Genomic DNA, 6,000 nt, shown 5'->3' on the forward strand with positions numbered 1-6,000 from the left:
ATTGAAATGTGAAAGTTGGAAACAAAGAAGGATTAGTAGCTAGAAAATATGGCCTTGGTGATAGAAATTACACTGGATATCACATGATAGAATTTTTCAAGACCAACAACCTATTCATGGAATTACCTTTTTTCAACAACATAAACAGTGACTATACACCTGGACATTACCAGATAGATACACAGGAATAAAATCAAATACATCTGTGGAAAGAGACAATGGACAAGCTCAATATCACCAGACAAAACAAGGTGAGGGGCCGACTTCAGGACAGACCATCAGTTACCCATAAAAAAGAAAAAACAAATCCAGTGCTGTTGAGTCGATTCCGACTCATAGCGACCCCATAGAACAGAGTAGAACTGCCCTATAGAGTTTCCAAGGAGAGCCTGGTGGATTTGAACCACCAGGACTTCAGTTAGCAGTCGTAGCACTTAACCACTGCTTCACCAGGGTTTCCTGATTACCCACATGAAAGTTCAAATTGAAGCTGAAGAAAATTAAAACATGTCCACAAGAGCCAAAGTACAACCTTGACTATGTTGTTGTTTTTAGGTGCCATCAGTGGGTTCTGACTCATAGTAACCTTCTGTACAACAGAACAAAACACTGCCCAGTCCTGCGCCATCCTCACAATCATTAAATCCCACTTGGATTTGGAGATATTCGCAAGAATATATTTGATGCAATGAACACGAATGACCGAAGACCAGACAAACTGTGGAATGACGTTAAGGACATCATACAAGAAGAAAGCAAAATGTCATTAAAAAGAAAGGAAAGAAAGAAAAGACCAAAATAGATGTCAGAAGAGACTTTAAAACTTGTTCTTGGCAGACCATGCACAAAAACGAGCTCAAAATGAATCAAAGACCTAAATATAAAATCTAAAACAATAAAGATCATGGAAGGAAAAATAGGGACTACTCTAGGAGCCCTAATACATGGCATAAACAGTATGCAAAACATTACTAACAATGCAGAAGAAAAACTAGATAACTGGGAGCTCCTAAAAATCAAACACCTATGCTCATCCAAAGACTTCACCAAAAGAGTAAAAAGATTACCTACAGACTGGGAAAAAGTTTTTAGCTATGACATTTCTGATCAGTGCCTGATCTTTAAAATCTACATGATACTACAAAAACTCAACAAGAAGACTTATAACCCAATTAAAAAATGGGCAAAAGATATGAAGAGACACTTCACTAAAGAAGACATTCAGGTAGCTAACAGATACATGAGGAAATGCTTATGATCATTAGCCATTAAAAAAATATATATATATAACAGATACATGAGGAAATGCTTATGATCATTAGCCATTAGAGAAACGCAAATCAAAATTACAATGAGATTTCATCTCACTCCAACAAGGCTGGCATGAATCCAAAAAAAACACAAAATATTAAATGTTGGAGAGGCTGTGGAGAGATTGGAACACGTATACACTGCTGGTGGGAATGTAAAATGCTACAACCACTTTGGAAATAGAATTGATGCTTCCTTAAAAAGCTAGAAATAGAACTACCATACAACCCAGCAATCCCACTTCTTGGAATATATCCTAGAGAAATAAGAGCCTTTACATGAAGAGATAGATGCACACTCATGTTCATTGCAGCGCTGTTTATGATAACAAAAATATGGAAGCAACCAAGGTGCCCATCGAGGGATGAATGGATAAATTATGGTATAGTAACACAATGGAATACTAAGCATCGATAAAGAACAGTGATGAATCTGTGAAACATTTCAAAACATGGAGGAATCTGGAAGGCTTTATGCTGAATGAAATTAGTCAGTTGCAAAAGGACAAATATTGTATAAGACCATTATCATAAGAACTTGAGAAATAGTTTAAACAAAGAAGAGAATATTCTTTGATGGTTGCGAGTCGGGGGAGACAGGGAGGGTGGGAGAGCAGTATTCGCTAATTTGATAGTAGATAAGAACTACTCTAGGTGCAGGGAAAGACAGCATACAGTATAGGGGAGGTCAGCACAATTGGACTAAACCAAAAGCAAAGAAGTTTCCTGAATAAACTGAATGCTTGAAAGGCCAGCGTAGCAGGAGCTGGGGTTTGGGGACCATGCTTTCAGGGGACATCTAAGTCAATTGGCATAATAAAACCTATTGAGAAAACACTCTGCATCCCATTTTGGAGAGTGGCGTGTGGGGTCTTAAATGTTAGCAAGCAGCTATCTAAGATGCATCAATTGGTCTCAACCTACCTGGATCAAAGGAGAATGAAGAACACCAAGGACACAAGGTAATTATGAGCTCAAGAGACAGAAAGGGTGACATAAACCAGAGGCTACATCAGCCTGGTCTCTAAATTTAGAGACCATCTGAAGAATAGACTTGATGCACTGAACACTAGTGACCGAAGACCAGACAAGTTGTGGAATGACATCAAGGACATCATCCATGAAGAAAGCAAGAGGCCACTGAAAAGACAGGAAAGAAAGAAAAGACCAAGATGGATGTCAGAGGAGACTCTGAAACTTGCTCTTGAGCATTGAGCAGCTAAAGCAAAAGGAAGAACTGATGAAGTAAAAGAACTGAACAGAAGATTTCAAAGGGCCTCTCGAGAAGACAAAGTAAAGTATTATAATGACATGTGCAAAGAGCTGGAGATGGAAAACCGTAAGGGAAAAACACGCTCGGTGTTTCTCAAGCTGAAAGAACTGAAGAAAACATTCAAGCCTCGAGTTGCAATAGTGAAGAATTCCATGGGGAAAATATTAAACGATGCAGGAAGCATCAAAAGAAGATGGAAGGAATACACAGAGTCATTATATCAAAAAGAATTAGTCGATATTCAACCATTTCAAGAGGTGGCATATGATCAGGAACCGATGGTACTGAAGGAAGAAGTCCGAGCTGCTCTGAAGCCATTGGCGAAAAACAAGGCTCCAGGAATTGATGGAATATCAATTGACATGATTCGACAAACAGATGCAGTGCTGGAGGTGCTCACTTGTCTATGCCAAGAAATATGGAAGACAGCTTCCTGGCCAACTGACTGGAAGAGATCCATATTGATGCCTATTCCCAAGAAAGGTGATCCAACTGAATGTGGAAATTATAGAACAATATCATTAATATCACACTCAAGCAAAATTTTGCTGAAGATCATTCAAAAACAGCTGCAGCAGTATATCCACAGGGAACTGCCAGAAATTCAGGCTGGTTTCAGAAGAGGACATGGAGCCAGGGATATCATTGCTGATGTCAGATGGAGCCTGGCTGAAAGCAGAGAATACCAGAAGGATGTTTACCTGTGTTTTATTGACTATGCAAAGGCATTCGACTGTGTGGATCATAACAAACTATGGATAACACTGAGAAGAATGGTAATTCCAGAACACTTAATTGTGCTCATGAGGAACCTTTACATAGATATAGAGGCAGTTGTTCGGGCAGAACAAGGGGATACTGATTGGCTTAAAGTCAAGAAAGGTATGCGTCAAGGCTGTATTCTTTCACCATACCTATTTAATCTGTATGCTGAGCAAATAATCTGAGAAGCTGGACTCTGTGAAGAAGAACAGGGCATCAGGATTGGAGGAAGACTCATTAACAATCTGCATTATGCAGATGACACAACCTTGCTTGCTGAAAGTGAAGAGGACTTGAAGCACTTACTAATGAATATCAAAGACCACAGCCTTCAGTGTGGATTACACCTCAACATAACAAAAACAAAAATCCTCACAACTGGACCAATAAGCCACATCATGATAAATGGAGAAAAGATTGAAGTTGTCAAGGATTTCATTTTACTTGGATCCACAATCAACAGCCATGGAAGCAGCAGTCAAGAAATCAAAAGACACATTGCATTGGGCAAATCTGCTGCAAAGGACCTCTTCAGAGTGTCGAGCAAAGATGTCACCCTGAAGACTAAGGTGCACCTGACCCAAGCCATGGTATTTTCAGTCGCATCATATGCATGTGAAAGCTGGACAATGAATAAGGAAGACCAAAGAAGAGTTGACGCCTTTGAATTGTGGTGTTGGCGAAGAATATTGAATATACCATGGACTGCCAAAAGAACGAACAAATCTGTCTTAGAAGTACAACCAGAATGCTCCTTAGAAGCAAGGATGGCGAGACTGTGTCTTACATACTTTGGACATGTTGTCAGGAGGGATCAGTCCCTGGAGAAGGACATCATGCTTGGCAGAGTAAAGGGTCAGCGGAAAAGAGGAAGACCTTCAACAAGGTGGATTGACACAGTGACTGCACAATGAGCTCAAGCATAACAACGATTGTAAGGATGGCGCAGGACCGGCCAGTGTTTCCTTCTGTTGTGCATAGGGTCGCTATGAGCCGGAACCGACTCAACGGCACCTAACAACAACAACAACATCAGCCTGAGACCAGACGAACTAGATGGTACCTGGCTACCACTGATGACTGCCCTGACAGGGAACACAACAGAGAACCCCTGAGGGAGCAGGAGAGCAGTGGGATGCAGACCCCAAATTCTCATAAAAAGACCAGGCTTAATTGTCTGATTGAGACTAGAAGGACCCCAGTGGTCACAGCCCCCAGACGTTCTGTTCACCCAAGACAGGAACCATGACCAAAGCCAACTCTTCAGACATGGATTGGACTGGACAATGGGTCAGAGAGGGAGGCTGGTGAGAAGTGAGCTTCTTGGATCAAGTGGACGCTTGAGACTACGTTGGTATCTCCTGCCTGGAGGGGAGATGAGAGGGTAGAGGGGGTTAGAAGCTGGTGAAATGGACACGAAAAGAGAGAGTGGAGGGAGGGAGCGGGCTGTCTCATTAGGGGGAGAGTAATCGGGAGTATGTGGCAAGGTGTATATAAGTTTTTGTGTGAGAGACTGACTTGATTTGTAAACTTTCACTTAAAGCACAATTAAAAAAAAACTTGCTCTTGAATGTAGAGGAGCAAAAGCAATTGGAAAAAATGATGAAGTAAAAGAGAAGATTTCAAAGGGCAGTGCGAGAAAACAAAGTAAAATATTATAATGAACTGTGCAAAGACCTGGAGTTAGAAAACCAAAAGGAAAGAGCACACTTGGCATTTGTCAAGCTGAAAGAACTGAAGAAAAAATTCAAACCTGGAGTTGCAATATTGAAGGATTCTGTGGGCAAAATATTGAACAACACAGGAAGCATCAAAAGAAGATGGAAGGAATACACAGAGTCACAGTACCAAAAAGAATTGGTGGACGTTCAATCATTTCAGGAGGTAGCATATAATCAAGAACCGATGGTACTGAAGGAAGAAGTTCAAGCTGCATTGAAGGCATTGGCAAAATAACAAGGCTACAGGAATTGATGGAATAGCAGTTAAGATGTTTCAACAAATGGATACAACGCTGAAGTGCTTACTCATCTACGCCTAAAAATTTGGAAGTCAGCTACCTGGCCAACTGATGGGAAGAAATTCATATTTGTGCCCATTCCAAAGAAAGGTGATTCAACGGAATGTGGAAATCATAGAACGATATCATTAATATCACACGCAAGCAAAATTTTGCTGAAGATAATTCAAAAACAGTTGCAGCAGTACATCAACAGGCAACTGCCAGAAAGTCAAGCCTGATTCAGAAGAGGACATGGAACTAGGGATATCATTGCTGAGGTCAGATGGATTTTGGCTGAAAGCAGAAGATACCAGAAAGATGTTTACCTATGTTTTATTGACTATGTAAAGGCATCTGGCTGCGTGGATCATAACAAATTATGGATAACACTTTGAAGAACGGGAATTTCAGAACGCTAACTGTGCTCTTGAGAAACCTGTACTTAGACCAAGAGGCAGTCCTTCAAACAGAACAAGGGGGTACTGTGTGGTTTAAAATCAGGAAAGGTGTGTGCCAGGATTGTATCCTTCACCATACTTATTCAATCTGTATGCTGAGCAAATAATCCAAAAAACCAGACTATATGAACAAGAATGCGGCATCAGCATTGGAGGAAGACTCATTAACAACCTGTGATACACAGATGACACAAC

The sequence above is a fragment of the Elephas maximus genome, chromosome 2 (genome assembly GCF_024166365.1).
Source record: "Elephas maximus indicus isolate mEleMax1 chromosome 2, mEleMax1 primary haplotype, whole genome shotgun sequence".
Lineage (NCBI taxonomy): Eukaryota > Metazoa > Chordata > Mammalia > Proboscidea > Elephantidae > Elephas > Elephas maximus.